The sequence below is a fragment of the Thunnus maccoyii genome, chromosome 10 (assembly GCF_910596095.1).
Source record: "Thunnus maccoyii chromosome 10, fThuMac1.1, whole genome shotgun sequence".
In the NCBI taxonomy this organism is placed as follows: domain Eukaryota; kingdom Metazoa; phylum Chordata; class Actinopteri; order Scombriformes; family Scombridae; genus Thunnus; species Thunnus maccoyii.
In genome coordinates this window covers 31950055-31973616 of record NC_056542.1, presented here as the reverse complement: position 1 = coordinate 31973616, position 23562 = coordinate 31950055, and the positions used below count along the sequence as shown (strand labels likewise).

The window sequence follows — 23562 nt, the reverse complement described above, 5'->3', positions numbered from 1 at the left end:
AGGTGAATGTCACTAGTTTTACAGGGATTTGGTCATAATCTGGGCAACATACATTTATTAAATATTTGCCAAAATCCAATTTTGACCTAATGACACAGTTGGCTGCCATGACTGTCTCTACAGTGTATTACTGTGATGATGCAGATTATATGACAAGTAACCTGCTTTCACCCCATTTATATTATTGGCATGCAAAATCGTGTCTCCATTGTTTTAATGTGGATTGCTGTAGACTTAGCAACTAGCTGAATGGACTTGGCAGAAATGGAATATAATATTTATAAGTATGTTTTATGTATAATCCCATTAAAATAAGAATCGTTGTGTTTTTGTTACCTTACAATGAGCCCTTATCTACACGGAGAGTGGCTCCTCTTCCATGGAGGCCACCATGTTGTACCGCCATGTTTCTATAGTAGCCCAGAATGGACAAACCAAACACTGGCTGTAGAGAGGGCCTTTTCGCGTTTTTTGCGAGTTTTGCAGCTACCATAGGTTCTCCTACGTACTTGAAAGGGGAGGGGGAGGGGGAGGGGGAGGGGTATTCAATTGTTTGCAATCTGCAACCTCACCACTAGACGTCACTTAATTTTACACACTGGTCCTTTAATATGTTAGTGGATGGTAGTGCACTTTCTAGTTAAGGGGGTATACTTACACTGGAGACGTCTGACTTCAGCTGTCATGCCTTGTTAATTAACACAGCGGATGAGATAATTAAATCAATATGTGAGTGGCAGAAACAATTTTAGTCCATGATTAAATATCATAAGGGACAGAAAAAAAAGCTGTGGGATCTCCTGCTTAATTGTGCAGGCATAATTATTTTCTTTGTCTCTTCCTTGTTGCTCCAATTACTCAGTTAATGATAGAAGAACAGCTAAAATATTCTGATGGTGGAAAAAGAAATCACATGAGACACACATGGGGGTTAACTTGATGATTGTATGAAATTCACTGAAATCCAGCATAGGAACAGACACAGTGCGGATGCATTCTTGATACTGAGTTATTTAAAAGTTGTGCCAATAGTAGTCTTTTTAGATCACTTAGTAAAAGTTTCCTGTGTGCACTGATGAGTTTTGAATGACTGCTAAGATGTGACCATGGATGTATTAAGAGAACTATATATGTCGCCACCGCTCAGCTTTGCTGCCAATTTCTCCTAGTGGCCACTCGCAGTATTACAAAATCCCCTGCAGCCCAAAAAGCATTTTCCCCATAGAGCAGCATTACTCTTTGTATTATGAGTTTTAACCCATGAAGGTTTTATATATATTATAAAGTTATATATATAAAAAGTTGTTGCCAAGCAACTTATAACTGTTTCAGAAACACATAATTCAACAGAAACTGCTCCTCTTAAAATTAGTAATGATATTATGATGGCTGCAGATGATGGGAAATTCTCATTATTGGTGTTACTTGACCTTAGCTCTGCTTTTGATACTGTCGATCATGGTATTCTATTAAAGAGGCTCAACCAGTTAGTGGGTATTTCTGAGTGTGCCTCTGTGGGCCAGTTCATGTCAGACACAGCGCCTCTGTCATGTGGTGTACTACAGGGTTCAGTCCTGGTATCTATGTTGTTCTCTTTATATATGCTGCCTCTTGGACAGATTATTAGCTGTTACAGCGGCATCTCTTGTCATTTTTATGCTCATGATATTCAGTTGTATTGCTCATTCAAACTTGATGAGAGTAACAAATTGTCCATTTTAAATGACTGTTTGGATGCCATCAAGATTTGGATGGCTGACAACTGCCCTCAGTTAAATGCAAATAAGACAGAAGCTCTTATAAACGCTACTGAAAATTTTATTCCAAACATCAAGCAGTATATGGGGTCATTAAGTGTTCGTGTTCAGCATAACCTTTGAAATTTAGGTGTCATCTTTGACTAATCACTGTCCTTTGATAATCATGTCAGCCACTTTATGCACTCCTGTTTTTTCCAGTTGAGGAACATTGCTAAATTAAGATCAATGCTGATCAAGGTTGAGATGGAGATGATTATTCATGCTTTTATTTCTTCTCGTTTAGATTATTGCAACGCTTTTTTTTACCTGTTTAAATCAAACTTCTCTGAACTGTTCCAAATGGAGCTGCTCTGCTTTTAACTACAAATAAGAACTGTTTCCCAATTAAATTTTGCATCCATTTTAAAATACTGGTGCTAACATATAGAGCCAGTATATTGCTGACCTCCTCCTCCCTTATATGCCCAATTGGGCTCTAGGCTCTGCTGACCAAAAATTACTGGCTGTCCCTCAAACCAACTATAAAATCCGAGATGATTGTGCTTTTCAAGCTGTTGCACCCAGGTTATGGAATGCTCTCCCCTTATCACTGAGATCCCTAGACTCCTGTGACAACTTCATGAAGCAGCTGAAAACGTTCTTATTCAGTCAGGCTTTTGGTTAGCCTGTGTGAAGCACTTTTGTATCTGTGAAAGGTGCTATACAAATAAACTTTACTTACTTACTTATTCGCTAGCAAGCAAAGTCTGCTGTTGGCCTTAAATTAGTATTAGTAACAACATGTAAGGCATTTTGAAGACAGCTGGTGAAAAGTTTGTCTGGGTACAAGCAAGAGAAACTTCAGAAAATGCTGTGATAGTATAACCTTAATATGGAAATTAAAACCTTGTGCGCTGACAGGATCATTACTTGTGGCTTTCAAAATTTAAAGAGGCTATTGTTTGAGGTTATCTTGGTAAGAGGTAGCTACCAGTTGTTACTAAGCCCCGGTTTGTTCTCTTTTAATCATTGCTTTTACATAACAGGTTTTATCCCCACAGTGATACTGTTCTAAGTAAAGTTAAAGAGGAAAAAAAGGCAAAGAAACATGACTCCTTAGCCAAAGTCTCTTGTGTCATGAAAAGTATTTAATGCATACACATCTGCTCTGTAAATCACTTGTCCTGTGTTCTCCTTTGAGAAAAAAAACAAAACCAAAAGGAAGAAATGTATCTCGATGACGCCCCCTAGTTTTGCATTAATTCGTTGAAATACAGCAAATCTAATTTTACATAAAGCTGTAACGTGGCATTCTGACATAGGTCAAGCAGACAGTCACCCTGAGCCTGATAGCAGCCTGTTACACAACACAAGAGCCACAGACTCTAAGCAACAAGCCACATTAGCTTTCCTGCCAAGGTCTCCTTCTCATTCTGTGGTTGATCTGGTCCAATAGCAAGCCCCCATTGCCAAAGTGATCTTTTCTGCACTGGGATCATCTGCTTTAGGTCACATTGCTCACGTCCCAAGAGATGTGTTATTCAGTATATCAGTTTGCCTCAGCACGCTAACAGCATGATGAAAATGCATTGCTTCACCATAAAACACCTCGTCAAATGAACCAGAAACTAGTGAAAATGACAGTGAAGGCAACAGTTGTGGGCTACAGTAGCTCCTGTGTCGCTGCTCACTCCTGGCCAACCTGATCTCAGAGAAATATGTGAAATGAACACAACCTCTTAACACCGCATTACGTGGTGGTAATATGTTAAAATTATGTGTCGGTACCATGGAAACAATGCCAATGGAAAGTCAATTAGGATCCTTTTGTTGTGGTTGACACACGAACATGACCCAGAAGTAACACAGTTCAGATGACGTCTATATAAGGTGACAAATGTCCATATTCGGAGGTGACAGGTTGCACTTGTAAAGTTAATAGGGGCACCACCTCCACTGATTAATTAATCCATAATTAATTAATTAATTAATTATTTACAAGGAAAAATAATTGAATTAATCAGTGTTATATCTGAAAGTCATGAAGTCTGAATATAGTGACATCCATCTCTGATATAAAGGAACACACAAATACAACAACTTGGTGATGAATCAAGATATTTATTGAACTATTAAGGAATAGGGATGAATAGGGAAACACTAAGCATATGTACATATATACAATTAAAATGAATGGATGCATGAATAAATGGGTAAATTAAATTGCTGACAGAATGAATGAATTAATGAATGAATGTTATCAAAAATGAGTCAAAAACATGAGGGGCTATTTACTCTGAAGTAAGTAAAGCCAATAAAGATTCATTTTTGAATAGCTCTTTGCATCAGCTCTGAGACAGAAGCATGGTAGATTGTTTTCCTACTGTTTCCTCGGTGATAAGGGGCTGATGATGAGGAGCTTCCTGGAAAGTACTGAGCAAGGCGTTGCAGACTCGGTTATCCTCGGGTTGCCAGAGTGACAGCCAGATGAGGAAGGCTGCAGCAGGTTCAGTGAAGCACTTTGGTTCACTGCTTGTCAAGAGGATGAAACCAGTCTGAGACTAGCTGAGGACATGTGGTGGACACACACACAGCAGAGAGGTGCACTTTCATCCGGTCCATATACTGCGTGGAATGATGGCACTTGGGCAGTCTGCTCCTGTTTCCCAAACCGCAGAAAGTTAACGGTTATAACCGTTTTCCCGCCTCTTTTATACTTACCATGTCCAGACAGCATGCAAATTTATTTACTTTTTATTCATTTAGCCTTTTTTATTTATTTGTTTATTTTAATTTGTGTAAGCAAGCATCTCCATACTGACTAAACTCAACTTCATTTCAGTTTAAATCAATAAACTGGGATTTGCCAAATGGAGATTAGTTTTTAATTGTGCAACAGAGCTTTGCTTAATTTTAAATCTGGATTTAATCACCTTAAACCTAATTAATTAGATTAAATTAAATCTTTGTTAGTGCAACCCAGTCTTATTGTGCTGAAAAGAAAAAAGAGAGGAGGACACACTTTAGAAAAGAATGTGCAATTGTCGAAAATTTACGACTTGTGAGTGAGTGGGGAATAGTTCATCCTGGTTGTCTGTGGGCTGAGGAAGAAGGCTCCAGTTGGTGTAGTCTGTTTGTATCTGTAAAGAAAAACATAGTCATTAATTCCAACTGTCAGTTTTCCTCCCATGGCTGGTGGAGGAAGGCACAGGTTATAGTCTTGTTCATGTTTCCTCGACATCCTTATGCTTCTAGGTCAGAGGTCATTGGGTCTGTGTGTATGTGCTCCTGCACCTGCACAGACAGACTGTCATTTTTGAAAGAATTAAACTTTTCTTCTCATATTCCTGGGTTCATTATCCTACACATTTCCAACCGCCACTTGTTGCGGTGTTTACTGTTGCCATGACGACGGAGGATGCCTAACTTTAACGAAGTTGTAACTTTTACCCACACCAAAAAATTGAAATTGTTATTATTAGCATGTAGCATGTTTAAATAATCAGAAGTGTTTGTAAATTACATATGATACTTGAAATTGACTTTAAAATGCTATTGTGCTTATCATTGATAATTCATGTAAATTCTACATACTTCATAGCCCCATCAGTAAATAGTATGTAGGCTGATATTTGCATGTTAGAAAAAAATCACAATGTTTTTGACAGCTAACTGTGATCATTGTTTTAGCTTCCTTGCTAGCTTTTCCTGCTTGTAGACCTATTCATACAACAATGGTATGTTTGCTGTGGTTAAAAGCACTGGGACGCACGAGTGCTTCACCTGTTTGCTGTGTGAGTGTGTTTAGGTTGCTGTGACTGCTCTTGTGGTGAGTATATGGTAGCACCTTAGACACACTATTTACCAGCCTGTAGGGGAAAGTCCAGCAGGCTGTAAACAGCTGTTTCTACTTGCCTCCCCCTGCTGATTTTGACAGAGAATCATTCATAAACTCTATTTAGCGCTCTGCACTGATTAAGCGATGTATTCTTTGATTTTGAAACAGCAGCCTTATGTCTTTATTATACTTTTCTGAGGCTATTGCATGGTTAAATCAATGAATTTCATTTTATGAAAAAAAAGCTCCCTTGCAATTTTTAACAATTTTTAACAGCCTCCTCAGTCACTTCATCCTGGCACTGGGCCTACTTTTACTCAAAGTAGCAATACCAAAATATCAAAATACTGAGGTGCACTGCACTTCATGCTTTGGGGAGAAAGGCTGGTCTGTAGTGCTGGCTCTCTGTGTACACACTTATCTTGTGCACACGAATTCATCGAAATGTGGGAACAAATTGTATCACGCAATAGCATTTTGAGCACTCAACGTAGTAAAACATGGCCTTGATTTATATATTTTTTTCTCTCTATGGCCCATCTGGGGCTCAGTAGATTTGAGAATGCAGAATGCAGTGCACTGTGTGGGAATTTACACGTAGCATTGACTTAACACCAGGTGTAAAAGGGGTCTGGATGGGGAGCTGCTTTTCCTTGCCTTGTGGTCTTTGTACTGACAAAAACTGGATGCTCTGTGTTTCCACTACAACTCTACATTTAAAAAAAAAAAAAAAAATTAAAAACTCTCCAAGATATGTGGTTGGAGCAGAATGGACCCACTTGTGCTTGTCAATGGCAGCGTTCCCAGTAAACCCAGCCAAATTAATTTCCCAATACTTGCTCACTGTTGTACTCTTCCAAAAGCAAATAGGTTTGGCTAAACTAGGTAAAGAGGGTGAATTATCAAGATAAGTGTTTTGTATTCTTGTAACTGATGTCTGCATCTTCAAGAGAGCTTCTCATGCTGCTCGCTGTTCTTTGTGGAGGACTGAAGTCTGAAGGTCTCTGTGTGCAGATATCAATTGCACTTAATCAAGACATTGTTCCTGAAGACTGCTAACGCTCTGTGCCAAACAAACAGTTCTCTGAAATAGTTTGAGGGCACAGACTTTTTCCCTTTTTTGTTTGTTGTTATTTTTTCTTTCTTTTTTTTTTTTTAGCTTTGGCCTTTTTTTTTTTTTCATCTTCAGTCCCCGCCATGCTGATTACAGCCTCCCGTAGACTCACAGAAGAGCTTGGTGTGTTTGATTGAATTTAGAGAGCAATTTGTTCAGCAAGGAGAGACACAGTATAATCCAGTCCCCACAGACCGCCTGAGTAACTGTTTGTTTTCTATTAATTAGCATGTGTTTGTGTGTATGTGTGTGTGTGTGTGTGTGTGTGTTGCGTCTGGTTACTTTGGTTCCCTTATTTGCATGTGTGTGTTTGCTTTTGGGGTACTCATTTACAAATGCATGTGTGTGTGTGTGGTGATGTTTATGAATGCACATACATTTGTCTGTGTTGATATTCTAATCGACTCTACTCCACTTCACATCCCAGCCAATCAGGTTAGATGATTTGCTGCTTTAATTTGGAACTTTCAAAGAAGTCACCAGATGCCTGAGTGTGCTCTGTCGCAGATGGGCTGGCTGCCCTCGTAGTCTGAACTTCATTAATGCCCTTGAGGCACATCACTAATGTATACGAGGGATGTATTTTAAACAGAACAATCTACAGTATGGTACTCCTCGGATTCTAAACAAATACCTGGAATTAAACAACCTTTTACTCCTATGAAAGCATCTTAATATGACAACCAAATAAAAGTATGGTGTGATGACTGAGCAATCTGTTGAACTTTTGTTTCCTTCATTTGTCAGCCTGCGTTGTGATTATAATGTGGAACAGGTGTTCTGAAAATGTTTAACCTTCATTTATCAAGGGAAAGTCAACTGCAATAGAGCTCCAGAACTTTTTCTCACTCAGCAACACCCAGTTCATCCCCTTACAACAGCAGAAATACAGAGGGCCTTTTATCATTTTTATGACTACTTATGACCTGTTACAAGTGAATGTATCTTTAAAGAATTTCAGAATATTGTATGTACTTGGGACATAAATGAAAGGAATGCTTTGGTCTTCATGAATGCATCCATTTTCAAGCAAAACAGAGACTTTTCTTTTGAGGCTTTTCAATAAGATTGGATAAAATGCTACCAATCCCCAACCTTGAGTCCAGCATTAAATCAGCTAACTGAATCTGATTTTAGTATTGAATCTGCACATCGAATCTGAATCAATTCAATTCATAAATAACTACAACTCAAAAGATTCAGCTGAAATCTGTAGGCTGAGAGGACAGAAACAGTTCTGAGCATCAGCCAAATTATTATTCACAACCTGTAGCTACAACTTGAAAATGAGATAAGAACTTAATTAATCGCAAAACACATTTCTGTACCAAAGATGCTCGGTATACAAAAAGGTCTAATGAAATACTGGTCCCATAGCTGATCTTGTTATAATTTTGTAATTGAATCACTTCTACACTATTGTTTGATGTGAATATCCTCCTTGATCTTTATCCAGTTGTCCACTGATCCCTGGTTGTTGACTCTGACTCCCTCCCAGTGGATGCTGTGAGCAGTTGTGGGCTGGTGTTCACAGACTGTTGATGTTGTCTGGTTTTTGATGTTCAGCCTGTTGTCCAGGGTCCTGGCTTTCTCTCAGTCACGTGTTCCATTCAGGGGGGGTCCTGTCTTTAGGGTGTATCAGCAGAGATTTTAAGGTATTGAATGGTTTGTGGTAAGTGGTGACTTTTTGGGACTTAAAGACTGTGGCAAGATGTTCTGACAGTCCAGCCACATAACGGAGTCCCACAGGATGTTTCTAGTGGTCCCAGTTCAGTTGGCATTGTTGGCACTATGCTTAATTCAGGGTGGGGTTCCCATCATCCACCACCTCGTAACTGTTGATTCAGAGTGCTACTCGGACTACTCTATCCCCCTCCTCACTGACAAGATGTTCTGCTCTGAGTAGGAGGGTCTTCACCACCATCACCAAACCCTGAACCTTTTAGGAGTAGTGTCTGATCTGTTTCTGCTGTTACTGATGCATGAATAACCTACTGGCATACATTTATGCAAACGTGTAGTTGAATTGCTTTTATAGTACACTTACTATGACTGTGATTGTCTGTGTTGATCCATGGTTTCCTAAGTATAGTCTGGCCAATAAAATCCAGAATATTGTTTGTAAAATGCAGACATGCTTGTGTTCCTGAGCTTGTGTAGAGGGAGGCCCATAAAAACCTGCACCGGGGCCTGTCATATCTTAACAATTGCCACTGCATCATTACAGTTGTACACATTCACACTGGGAGCTGCTCAGCAGCCAGCTCACTCCCTGCAGATCTGACCTGCCAGCTTGTGTTTAGTATGAAATAAAAAGTGAGCATGTGTATTAAAGATTCTGAATTGGCCCTGACAAGTTCTACCAGTCCTGGCCAGGGATTCAGTCTGGCTAGCCTGTTTCCCTGATCTCCAGGCTACTGTCATCTCTAGTATGTATCACTAGGAATGTAAACCTCAGCGTTTGTTTGTTTTTATTTTCAACCCACTAGCTAAGGGTGATGATGTTGGTTAGTTGGCACTTGGTGACACTGTGACCTCTCCTTCAGTGCCACAATCAACACAAAATATCCACTTGTATCTGTCAAGAAGTTTGCGATGAAATTTACCAAGCACATCCATACTGGGAAGAGGATGAACCCTTTACAATTGAATGTTCACTAAACTCCTGCCCCACACAACCATTGTCCAATCAAAGCTACCAAGCTTTGGGACTGTGTATATCAGGTAGAGCCCCATGCACACCGATTCAGCAAGTCCAAAGAGTTTGAAAGGTGGTGTAAGGAATGAATTAAACTGTGTGTTTATCTGCTCTAATGTGAGGTGAAAATGTTATTAGCTTACTACCCATAGCAGTAACACAGCTTTACCTCCAAGGCCAAGCATTAGCATATCATTACATTATTTTGTGGCTGCCACATCCATCTGTAGTCTTCCCTCACTGATATGAGCTTTTTGTCACCATGTCTTAACGTTAGCAGAACTGTCCTGCTCTTTATTAAATTTGGGGAAATTTACTCTGCAGCAACCCCAGCCGACCCCAACCCCAGCTACCCAAGATAACGTTATGTTTGGAGGACATGTCAGTCAGTCCTCATTCTAAAAGCCTTTTCTCTTATAAAAGTGAAACATACTTTTTGAAACTACAAGCAGAAAAGCATAAATCTAGCCTCTATGATGCTCATCCAAGAATGTTGGTCTATAACAGGCATCCAAACACAGTTATATCAGAATGAAGCAGCCTGATCTTAAGGTTTTCCATATAATACTGTACTATGGCATCAATACTAGACTGTTTTCATTTTGTCAATGAAAAGTATAACAAAAATATATGTTGACAGCCTTTTTTCCACACAATGAAAACAAGAAATAAAACTTAATAAAAAGTAATCTTAAAAAACGAGAACTAGTAAACGAGAACTATGACAACATGTATCACACTTTTCTAGACAATTGAAAACTAAACTATAATGTGAAAGATGAACTAATGGACTAGAACAAATTATTGTTTCAATGCAAAGTCTTATTCAACAACACAATTAACAAAGATACAAGGGCTAACTGGCTCTGCTGCAATACAGTTTGGAGATGCCAAAAAGGTCACTTTGACTATTACGTTATGTGACATCTGGTATGTAGATTGTATACAACTTGCTGAACATATTCTAACTTCCCAGAGGATGAACTTTTTTGATATTAATGGTCCCATGTAGCACTACGCTCAAGACAAACTTTCGATTTTTCGTCCTACTCTTGTGGCTCTTAAAATAGCAAAATCATGTTAATCTCTGTACTTTCATATTGTAAGGTGGAAAGCCTTCTGGGGACTTTTAACCACCACGTCCTGTTTCTGTGAAGTAGCTGTTCTAAGTGAGACATACCAGGAAATTGTCACATTCCCGACAGGAGCCAAACATAATTCACTTGTGATCTCCCGTTACAGTAGTGGAAGTATAACCTGCTGATGACGTTCTGACTGAAATACTGCCTGACAGCACAGATCTGTACCACCTTGTGTCTGCTGCCTTCACACTGAAGCTTATGTAACAATCGTGATGCCGATGGCAGGATTCCTTCTAGTGTAAGCGCTGACTCTGTTATACTGTAGAATGCACAGGACAATACAAGGCATACTGTACAACATAGTGCAGTAGAGTAACATGTCTGAGGACTTGGGAGAGACTACCTGCCTATACTTGGATTCAGTTTCCAGGTTTTCCAACTTTTCCAACTGAATCCTGCTCTCTCTCTCTGTCTTGCTGGTGCTCTCTCTCTCTCTCCCTTTTTCTCTCATCTCTTTTAAAATGAGTTGGGAAGCAGACAGCAAAGTCTAACTTTACTTTTAACATTATCAAACGAAGAGCAATGTCCTCCTTTTATCCTAGTAACATCTTTCTTCTCCCTCATGGCAGAGTTTTACAGCTCTGATCTGTCTGATCTCTGGCTGTGATTGGCCACCGCAGCCTTCAGCCACTTTCAGCCACTTTCTCCAAAAGTTGTCTCTTGCGCAACTTTCCAGCCACAGTCCAGTGCGGTGCCGCAGCGGCCAAAACGCCTGCAGCTGAAATGCACTACCTCCATTCAAATGAATGGGAGGACTGGTGTTTTCGCTGCACCACCTGATTTGGTCTGAATACGACCTGAGGCTGTGGGAGGCAACCCATGCAGACAGCTGGGAGGGCAACAGTGTTAACTTCTGAACATCTATGTCACTGGAAACTAAAGTTGTTTTTTTAACTCTTTATCTCTATGGCTTGAAATGAAGGCATTTTTGTTAAGAGTCCCCAGCTCAAAATAAATCCATAGCGCCCATTTATAGAGGAGACCTTTTTTCTGCAGTGTGTTACCTGGTTAATGTGAATATATTGCTTTATTCTTGTATAATGTCATTGGGTGATAGTTTTAATAATTTGCATAGTGTCGCATCTCCACCTACAAGTAAGCAAATTGTTTGTTTTTCCTCATAAGGGAATAACGACACAACAACCTCAGATTATGTTGAAAAACTTTTTTCAGTGTGCACTGCCGGCATTTATTGACTGATTATTCCTATAATAGCTATTACAGTTATGCAATGTGTAGGCACTCAAACAGTCCCACAGAGCCCCGCCATTGAACACTGCATGATACAAATAACCCTGTATAACTTTTATTAAAATTAATTCATACTTTGATGAGTCATGCTTTTGTCTGCCGAATACCATTAGGCTTATAAACAGACCTACTGCTCCGCACTCATACACAGACAGGTGAGTGGTGTGGATGGTTATTCTAATGTAAAATATTTCAGAGAGGAGGTTTAACAGTTGCTGATTTGGAGATTGTGAATGTTCTCTGTGGATGTTGTTTGTGAAGTTTTTGGAAAATTTTCTATTAGTGGATTGAACACTAATGAAGTTTTGAGAGTGTTATTTGTTCCTCTCACATCAAGGCAAACTGGTGAGTCATGCTTTATTGATGTGGTCTGCTGTGTTTTATCAGAGGGCCGAGGGTTTAAAGATTTGCGTCTGTGCTTGTGTGATGTTGGCTAACTAATGCCTACTGTGAGCTGTACTCTATATTTAAAGTGGACTCACTCATTACGTGGACATCATGATGGATCAGGGCTGGATACTGAACCATGATGAATTAACAGATATAGCAGTCCAATCATGTCTTTGTTATACCCAATGCACTTCCCTTCATCCCCAGCTCAAGGTTGGCTGTGGGGACTTAATACATATGGAAGGCAAAAAAGTAAGACTACTCTGATTCACTGAAAAATCTACTGACAAAATGAACAGTGTAGGGAAGCATTAAACCATGATTTCATGCACCTTGACACCAGGACATAGGGCAGTGGTTTATTCCAGCTTTCCAGAAAAGTACATCACTCATATTCATTCCCTGGCTATTGTACCTTGCCTACTTCTTCTGACTGTATGGCTGGGGTCTGACATGTGGAACAGGTGTCAACTACAACTGCAGCCAGTGTGTGTTGCACATAAAGGAATACTTCAACATTTTGGGAAATACACTTAATTGCTTATCACTCGTATCACTGGTAAGTCCACAGCTGGAAGAAGGGTGAAACATCTAGCCTACCCAAAGTGTAAAAATACACCTACTAACACCTCTTAAGTTTGCTTATTACCATGTCATATCTCATTTGTTGTTTTTACATTACTGTTTGAGCATGGATTAAGCAATTTATAGTTTTACAAAGAGTTAGGCGCTATAGCTACCTCTTAAATCGCAACACCCGGAAGCAGTGACTATCTGGAGTATTGTCGTCACTGTCATCAAGTGCTGGCCAGACGGTTACATTGTATCATTATATATAAATCTCATCAAGAAAGCAAATAAAATGTCAAACTAAGCCTTTAAGACAGAAAACATTAATTACAGTTGTTTAGGTAACTATTTAGGCATTAAAATGTGACATTTTCATCTAGTTAATGAGATGTTCTTAAACTGATCAGCTGTTTGTTGATTGTGTGAGCTAACACGCTGTCTTAAGAAACAACTGTACCAGTATGAACATAGGCCTACTAATGACTATTTTACTGTTTAAAATTCACCATGAAAGACACAGAAGATCAAACAAATAAAATGGGCTTTAATTAAACAGATAAACAGATGCTAGAGGCTTAATGTGAAGTATCTTGTCTGTGTATTAATTCACTGTGGTAAAACCACAGAATTCCTCTGTTTTCACCCTGACATAGATCTACAAACTTGCTTCCCATATTCCAGGTTAGCTGAAGTACCACACCTGATAGGGAAGTTAACTACCTGTGACAGTCAGGATTCTGTGCTGAAATTCAGATGAAGGGAGGCAGAGATCATCTTAAAGAAATGATAAAAGTGTGGATTTTATTCAACAGTCTGTTAAATCCTGCGATGAAACCTCCCTCTTAAACAGCTTCAGTACAAACAGTTTACTACATGTAACATTTGGATCAGATTCCATACAAATTGTACATGAACTGATATTACCAGAGGAAGTAGCAGCACTGAATATCGACCATGAAGTTTCATACACTGGCAGCTTCAGGACAAAAACTAAATATCTGCATCATCCCTCAAATCCCCTCATCAGTTTACATCCTGTGCAGCAGTTCATGCCAGCCGTTACTATTTTCTTCCTTTTTTTTGGTTTTCTGTGGCAGCCCAACAAGATTCAGAGGTGACCTTTACTGCTGCCCTCCTACAGCCCCCCAACTCATCCCAACCCTCGCTGCCAGGCCGGGCTGCTCTGCTCATAAGTCTTTTTACCTCTCAAACACCTGCCACCATTCACATGCAAACAACAAAAACCCTCAGCATCAACCTTCACACCTCTGTCAAAACACTTCCTACTGGCCTGGCACACAATCCCCCCCCCACCCCCCCCTCCTCCCACACACACACACACACACACACCACACCACCACTACCACCACCTCACACACACATATACAAACTTCAGTGATGCTATTTTTACTGGTGTTTGTGCACTTGCATGTTTGTGTGTTTGTGTGATGAGGGTGAGAATGGCAGCTCCATTTGGGTGCATATTACAAATGCATTACTATGTATAGACAGATGGCCAGTTGAGGAAGAAGGGAGGGGATGTGATGGGGTTTGTAAGGGAGGGGGGACTAAGATGAAGGTCTACTTTTGTTGGTAATTAAACAGGAGAGCTGCACCACAGTCACTTAGCCCCTGTCACTTCCTCTCATGATTTAAAATGTGATTATGTGATTTGACTTGATAGCACCTCACATGCACGCCTTAAAATCTATAGTGATATTAGCCTCTACTAGCATAACTGCTACATCTTTTTTGATGTCTTTTTAAATACTTTCCATCGTGACCAATGCACATTGTGCAACGCTAAATTGGAGTATTTTCTTAAACAGTTTTATTAGTCTACACCTAGCATGGAATGGAAACTATCATAGTCTTTTAATAGCCTATAACCCTGCTCTGTCGGAGTTTAAACTGCTACACAAAAGAGACGGTTATGAGACAGTCAGTGGTGTAAATACATCTCTTGAATAATATTGTGTGAACTTTCTGTCCCATTAGTGACCGAGCTAGGGTTTGCTAGCTTGCTAACTGACAGTTTTGCAAGGCAGCTAGCTTGGAGAGCTATTGTGGCAGACTAGTACAATATTCCAAGCTCGTTAGCACTGTTATCATTTAGCTAACTAGCTACAGTAGTTTACCAACTAGCTCTGTGTGTAGTCGCTGCGTCACCAAGCTTCTAGTACCATGTATTTCGTGAGGTACGAAATAACTAGTGCTCACTCCTGGATTGTAAAAAATGTTGCTGGTGTATGTATTTCTGGCAGCAATTATATTTCCTCCGAAATCTTTTTGACAAAGCATAGTAATGTTATATACAGTAGATGTTTTTTTGTGTTTTTAATATACTCATCCAGCGGACATAGAGCAACATATTCAACAGTTGAACACAAATATGACTCGAAATGAATGCTTAAGTCCGTAGCTCTGTGATCATCAAAATATGTAGCTCTTTAGCTGTTAGATGTTGCACTTTCTTCACCAGCTTTTTTTTTTTTTTTTTAAACAGCTGCTTGTTGTGGCTTGAGACAAGGCTGATGAGAGCAGAGTTGCAGACTGGAACGCAAAAACAGTTGGCTGACGGAACTACAGAATTGGGTGTTTCACATACACATGGTCATTCCCTCCATTGTAAATGATGAGAACAGCCTGCCTTTAGTTCAAGGTCAACCAGTACCACAACATACAGCTCTTGTACTTCTGTTTTTGACTGTGTATACTGAGAATACCTGGTGAGGTCAGTTTTCTATTCAGCAGTAAAACAGCCGCTCAAGGTGAGCGTGTTCTTGATTGTCCATATGTAAGCAGCATAATTAGATATCCCACATGCTGCTTAATAGCATACCTCAGCCTCATGAAGCTCCAGCACTACCATTAGAATACCAATAGCCATCTGCATTAATACCTGGTGCCTGTTTTCAGAGCACTATAAGAGTTGGGAGCAATTTTTCTAAATTGCTCCCTTGTCTTGTTTGATAGCTACAAATCACGCCACACAGATGGATTTAGATCAAGCTAAGGTAAATGCTCTACAAAAAATATATCCAAACCTGACTCTGTTAATCTCTCAGTCTGAGTAAAAGCAGTATAAAATGAAGACAGAACAAGAAAGAGGGAGACTAAAATAGAGACAAACAAGAGAGACAATGGTGCAAGGGATGCATCCAAGTCGCATTAGATCCTGTTAAATTCATTTTCGTCTGACCACACATTGTGTCTTCTTGCCCTGAGGTGTAGAGAGTACCCATTTTGCATATCATTTCAGTACCTATGAGCCAGGACCAGGGCTAGACCCCCTACACACTGCAAACAGGCCGCTCATTACAGCCCTCTGTATTACAGGGCACAACCTCTGGCATACTGTCACAGCAATCTGCCCGGCACCGCCATAAATCAACTCCAACTATGCCCCCATTATCAGCTCATGTCAATGAGAACAGACAAGGCTTGGATTTCAAAGACTATCGTATAAACGTATATCGGATTCATTGGAGATGAGACTCCAAATGAAAGAGTTTGACTCGATTGCAGCTTGGAGATAATTCACTTAATATGCATCGTTCTGTCTTATTTCCTTCAGCTCCCTCACCCTCGTCAGCTTGGCCTAGTTTGACTGTAGCAGCAACATTGTTAACCTCTCCATCCCCGTCCATTCTTTCCACTGTGTTGAACCTTAGGGTTACAGAAATAGATCAAGCAGTTCATCGGAGTCTGTGTCAAATTGAAATGCAATATGAAGGTGAAGTCTCGCAAGGCTGAGTACAATCACCCCAGCCCCTTCAATGAGGTATTTATGGCAGAACCCTGTTTACAGAGAGAGCTGTTTTTTAAAGTATTGTGTGTTAGCTAAGGCATGGCTGTATTTTCTTTTACTCATTGCATTCATGGCCTCAGGCTAGTCCAACTTTCTCTGTGTTCCATTGAGTTAGAAAGGGAAGTTCTCAATGTCTGATTAATGACCTGTCATCTCTTATCTTTATGGTTCAGTCACATGCAGACGAGGCGAAACCAAAAAACATCTCCTCAAATTAGCTGTACGCAACTAACACTAAAAGTCCTCATCAGGGGCCACAACCGATCCAGTCAGTGTCGACCTGCCTCATTGGTCATCATAGCGCTGCATCGTTGGGCCTCAGCCAAGCAGGTGTCAGGCCGGTCTATGGGGGGCTCTAGTCACGGTCCAGCAGAGCCAATCCATCTGCTGCAAATTGACAAGCCGTGAGTGCTGCATTGGGTCCCTGTATAAATCCCCATTAGGCTCGGATGCTACCTGTCCAACTCTGTTATTGACTTCTTATTGGGCGCTGGCTCCAAAACAATATCAATCTAATTTGGGGTTATGAGGACTGATATCAGCTGCAGGTAAATGTAAATCCAATGCCATCTGCATCCAAGAGGCCCAGGTTGCTAATACAGACTGCTCCCTTTGGCAATAGCAGTTGGAGAGTTTTCTGCCAGAACAGGAACTGCATCTGTTACAGCCACCATCCATCCCCTTGTTATACTCATTACAATTAGTAGTACTCACTCTATAGCTAAAGCCATGAAATAGTACTTACTATTGGTAAATTACAGATTAACAAAATGTTAGGGACAATCAGGTTCTCATTTCACCGAGCATGCCTTATTCTTACAGTTGGAAAGGCTCAGTCACAGTTTCACAGTGGCCTTAGGAGAGATTCAACTGCATATTGTAATCACTTATTTTAATTTACTGTTTAGTTTTGTCTACTTCATGGATTTAATTTTGATTTATGTTGTATCTCTCCTGTCCCTTTGCTCCATTTGCTCCTTTTTGTATCTAATCTGGTCTGTCTCATGAATTGCTGTATTCCCCCCCCCTGGTAATCAGTAAAATGTTATCTTATCATAATATAGATACAGTTTTTATAGTATATTCATATCACATGCTGTATATCCAACACACGTTATCTGTGCTGGTTAGATACAGAGCTACACTATATGAACATATAAAATGTTATGAAAACACAGTCTATAAATTCAATAAAACCACTAAATCAGCACCAACAAAACAAGTAACCTGTTTACTTTATACAGATATAAAATTGGAAAATTTGCAATAAATCATAATGTGAAGCACACAGATATGTTGACCTGCGAAAAAACACATTTTCAATGATAATGTAGAAACTTCCTCTGATCTCTGGTTAATGTAACTGTGCCTCCAGTAAGATCACTAATGTCTCGCTAAATCCTATTACTGATTGCTTCCGAAACAAAAAAGTTTTCTCACAGTGACTGATAAATTTTAGCCTTCTCTTTTCTATTCAGAAGTCATTTTAGCAGAGTGGACGGTGACTTAAGGCTACATGTCTTATTCAGCTATAGACTGACACCTGTGACTTTGAATCGAGTCAGACTTCTCTTTTTTTTTTCTTTTTTTTTTGAACGACTTGCTGATAAAGTGAAATTATTTGAGACCTGATGCTCTCATGACTTGACAAGTCTGGACCTGGTTAAATCCCAGAGAGAAAAAGAATGAGTGACATGCCAACCCTCTCTCCTAGAAAACATATACAACTAAACTGTGTTGCGTTTTTTCGAATGAATGAAGCATTGCATTATATATCGCTCTGAAGTCAGAGGGAGGAGGTTAAGGAGGATGGGATGCATACAGGTTCAGGTGTGGTTAGGTTTTGGCCACAAAAGCACTTGGTTAAGGTTAGTGAAAGATGATGGTGTCGCTTGTGCTTCAAGCCACTGCAACCACAAAAAGTTTCCACTAGCAGATATTGTGCTGTGAGATTAGATATTTTGATAGGGGGAAAAACCCTACTAGGTATGCTGTCTCTGAACATTTCAGTCATATGTTCAGTATCAACATTTGGAAACTTGCCAAATACGTAAACATTTTCTCATTATGTTGCAAAAAACTTTATTCAACCAGCATTACATTTCTAGCAAAAATGTATTTGCTGTTGCGAATTTAAAAAAAAATTAAACTAAAAAATTAGTTATATATGAACATAAGGAGACAGAGCTGGACATGCAGAACTTGCAAAGCCACACAGTTTGAATATTTAATTTTTTGGCTTGTCCAATTAAAAGTTTGGTCTCAGCTTTGTTAAAACACTTTGAAAGAAAAATGTTCACAACCTGTCACTTATGAGTCATTCAGAGACATGAAACACTTGCAACTGACAAAACAAAACAATCTCTCCTCAAGGCCCATTTAGTAGCTGTTCTGGAACTATCAATCATATCACCTGATCTTCCTCAGTAGATGGAGTTTCCCAGTTGAACTTTGAATCAAACCTCAGCTTTTAAGCAAACATGGATGAGGAATCCTTGAAGTGCTCCAAAAAACTGGAAATTTGAAAATACATATTCCATGAGAACTGAGCAGACTCCATCTACTGAAGGATGAAGATCATATTTTATGATTGACAGCTCCAGAACAGCTACTTAGAGGACCTTGTGGTGATAATGTTTTGTAAACTGCTGCTTCAAGCACAAGTCACTCTACTTGAAACTTGCTAATGAAGACTGGATTTACCCTCATAGAGCTCAAGCCCAGTTAAAACAGCTCTGATTTATAAGACCTTTAAAAAAGAGAATTAATGTAATAAAATAGCAGGGTAATGAAACAATGGATGACTTTAAACTACTAGGAACATTTTAAGCTGAAATTGAGGGTCCAGTGCTGTTAGCCAATTAAGAAAGTGGGGGAAACTGTTGATGAGTTGTTGTGGAAAGGCTCTCTAGTTTATTAGTCAGCCTGTAAAATGTCATGACATTCAAAGGTCATCTGAGCATGTCAGCACATTTGATTTGAGATTAACATACTGCATGGTCTCTAGTTGATATGGAGCTGCAAGAGAGCCAGAGCACAATGTCAATCAGACATCTGATCTCTTTAACAGCTCTGTATCACTGTTTTTCTGATTTACTAATTATATATATAATACTGAAGAGGGGAGAAGTAGAAAGTAGTTGTCTCTATAGTTTAGACTATAGTTGTTAGGTACCCAGTATGTTTGATTAGAAATAACCTAACAGAAAGTGAAGTGAGTGAAGCTTTGATACTGTGTGGGAAATGTGTGCAGTCACCGTGGTGCTGAGTTTGAGCAGCTTTCCCTGACAGATTTGAATCGACTGCTTAAACGCTATTGTCAGATTCCCTCCTCACCTGGGAGTCATGGCCTTCCCTACAGAGAGTTATTGGCTTTTAAATGAGATGCCAGTATCCTCACCTTACTAGAGCTCTGACGGAAAATTGACCACTCACATGTTCTGAAGGGGAAGGGTTTGACAACGTTAAGAAAACGGGGCATTTCTGCTGCTTAATGCAGTCTGAATGTTAAACAAGGGAAAGAAAAAAAAACAGCTGGTGTGACGCTGGAGGTCATACAAGGTGATGTATATGGAAATAAAATGTGGGTTGAACAGCTCCTGCCACCTTTTTCATACATAACAATGTAATGCTTCCAGATAAAAAGGTCAAATTACCTAAAACCTCCCTTTGTAACTGTGCTGGGCATTTTTTTAGTGGTCTGTTACAAATGCAGATTTTGATACAGTGGCAGGATACATCACACCATAAAGCAGTGAGAAAATCTAGTGAGTGTTGTAAAATATTTCCTTGTATTTTTCGTTAAAACAACCCAATGTGAAATTGTTAGACACAACAAACATTTGCTCATACATCAGATGTGTGATACATAGAGATGTTTGTATCTTGGAAAGTGTCATACAGTGTGTGTCACACAACTTCTTTCAGGATGAGACTGTGAGAGTTTATGTCGCCTTCATTGCTTTCTTAAAAAATGTATCAGTTGTTAATATGGTTCAATTTTCTAGTTTCAGTTACTTAAGGAGGGCATGTCATGCACATTGCCAGGTCTATATTTTCATTCTTGCATGACTGATTCAAAAACTCAACATATTTATGTTATACTGGCCCTTTTAGGCAGCACCTCAGTTCAGCCTCTGTCTGAAACGGAGGCTATGTAAATAAACCATAGCTCAGAAAAATCTGCATGGACAATGCAAACAACCTTAGCAACAAGGCTACAGAATGGCTACAGCCATTTGTGGGGGCATATGTGAACAATCTGATGTCATCATGAGGAGGAAATAGAGTCTTATGGTGTGTTCAAACAAATTTTCACCTTGCATTACATGTGCAAGTTTGATCACTGGACCTTTTGTGTTGATTCGCCCCGAACAGCCAAAATACATTACTATACATTAGTCATAACCTTGCTAGCAATGGAAGGTACTGACCATGTTGACACACCATTATAGGGAGCATTTTTACATACGTTCACCTCAATTTTTGAACCTTGACCATGTTTAACATAGATATCCGAAATCGCAACAGTATAAAAATAACAGAAAATCACAAAAAGCGTAATATATCCCCTTTAATATTTCTGAAGTCAGAAAATAGGTCTCATGCAAGAACAACTCATATGAAAAGATTTGTTCTTAAGTTACACATCTCTTTATATAAAGCAAGTATTCTCTGTATGTATGTATGTATGTATGTATGTATGTATGTATGTCCTTTGCATATCTTGAGAACTGTTCATCCGATCTACTTCACATTTGGTGGGTGTATTGCTGGGGACACAAGGGAGTGTTGACTAGAATCTGGTGCAATTTGCTGAGAGCACAAGCCAACAGCAGAGAGACAGCGCTGGAAAGCTTTCACTGAGAGAGAAAGTCTGTGAATACGTGATTTACTGTGGAGACAGACACGCTTTTGGTGCAATTTGGACACATGACATTTTTAATATTAATAAGCTTTGAATACACAAGCGAACAGCGAGCCTCAGCTCCGTGTCTGAGTGCTGTGGGGGCTGTTTGATATAAACACTGTTACATCACAGCAGGGCAGGGCTTCTGGGCTCTAACTTGCTGAACGGGACAGAGGCATATGCCCCACTCAGTTAAACTTTCCAGAGAGAAGAACGAGCATACAAAGGAGAAAAACAGAGACGGCGGCAGTAGAACTAGCCAATAGGAGTGCAGACATGTTTGATTGGCAGCAAAACCAATGAAAGGCCGTAAACTGCTTCTACAGTTCAACCTCAGTTTAGTCTCACTGGTGAAGTTTCTGCCTGGATTAAAACCATTTAATTTGTTAAATCCTTATCATTTTAATTGATTATTGACATTTGTCTATTGATACATATATATGTGATTCTCAGGAAATAATAAGCAATTATTGAATGTACACTGCACGAGTACAAATGATCTAAGAAAATTTGTGGCATTTCCTCATACTTGAGGCCCTATTTTAACCATGCAAGTGCACCAACAAGCACAGTGTAGTGGCTCTTAGGCACACAGACTGTGTGGCACAGGCATCTCTGTGCACATCTGCTATTTTGGTGCAATATCTGGTAAGTGCATTCAGGTGTGCTCCACGTAAAGGAGTTGGATGAAGTGGAATATGTGTGGAGGATGTGTCAATGACTTGCTGTTTTCTAATCTAATCATTGTGCCCCTCACATACCTTATGGAAAGGCAGTGCTAGGACCACTTTACTAAGCAAGAAATGGAAAAATTGTTGAGAGAAGTGCAAACCCAGCATGAGTAAATTCTTGGTACTGCCACTAAGCTTCCTTGACTTGATGAAGTCAGGAAATCTTGGGGCCAGGTGACTGCATGTGTAAACGCAGTTTCACCTGGCCCTCTGAGAACCGCTGCACAGTGCAAAAAGCGGTTCAGTGATGTCAGGCAGAGAGGGAAGCAAAGGCTTGCCTCAATTTTGTGAGAGAGCAGGGCAACTGGAAGGGTTCCCTCACATTGCTATGATCTGACCCCATCAGAAAATCTAGCAGCCTCAACACTACCTGTGGAATGTGTGGAGGGTTTGGTGGTATTCAAGTCAGTGTTTCTAGTGACTTTCACAGACAGAATATAACAGACAATATAACAGACATATAACAGACAAATCATCTTTCCAAAACAGGCAGCTAAAGTGATTTTTTTTGCAAAGATTGCATGTTACAAATGAAAATTAAACTGACAGCTGTCCATACAGTGTGTGTTTTCCTGTATTTGTTGATGATTCTATAGCTGCTTCCGTCATGCGGTCAGAGGCTACTGTGGAGAGAGGAGAGACAGGCGACGATACAGACATACCATGCACAAAGGCTGAATTGGGGAGGCGGTTGCCAGCAGAGCCGGTGATGTGTGAGGGATTGGATCAACCCTTTCTGGAGATCCAGCAGGCTGGTTTCGCCACCATGCACCGTAGCACGCAGTGGACTCCATCCACAACCGCCTCCTCTGGATGGACTCCCAGGCGCATCCATTGCATGTCTCAATAAGCAGCAGCCTGGACAGACATGCCACTGCAGTGGAGCAGCAGTCCACCTTACCACCTCCCAGGCCTGACAACGTGGACACTGCACCTGTGATGGCATCCACCAGTGCCCCCCACCCCCCCACTCACTGTTTGCCACCTAGTCTTTCTCCTCGAAGAGAAAATAAATTAAGTTTTATCTTTGTGTTTGCGTAAGTTTTCTGCACATAATAAATTTGCCACATTTTCTTGGGTCACTTTGGGTCTGTATTGCATTTTTGTTGACTGATGTAAATTAAATGTTTTTTCCTGCATATTTCTTTAGTCTTATGAGATGTTCACACCATGGGGATCCCTCCTCCTTTGTGCCTTATGTGCAACAGCCTGTTAATTTTTATTTATTTATTAGTTTATTTGTCAGGGACGATGCAAAAAAAAACATTGTAAGACATGAGACAGATGTATTGCATATAGGATTTCTAATTCGTGACCCCTGCCCTTGGTTAGGCTTTTCTACTTAAAAATGGTCAAAGCACATCATTAC

At 39.9% G+C, this 23562-nt stretch overlaps 1 long non-coding RNA gene across 1 annotated transcript in view; it reads left to right on the top strand.

The window, feature by feature from the left end:
• Positions 1 to 23275, top strand: part of LOC121906008 — a 28097-nt gene extending 4822 nt beyond the window's left edge. Inside the window, exon 2 of the long non-coding RNA XR_006098512.1 lies at positions 22790 to 23275. This is a non-coding gene — a long non-coding RNA (uncharacterized LOC121906008). The remainder of the gene's footprint in view (positions 1 to 22789) is intronic.
• Positions 23276 to 23562: the final 287 nt, after the last annotated feature.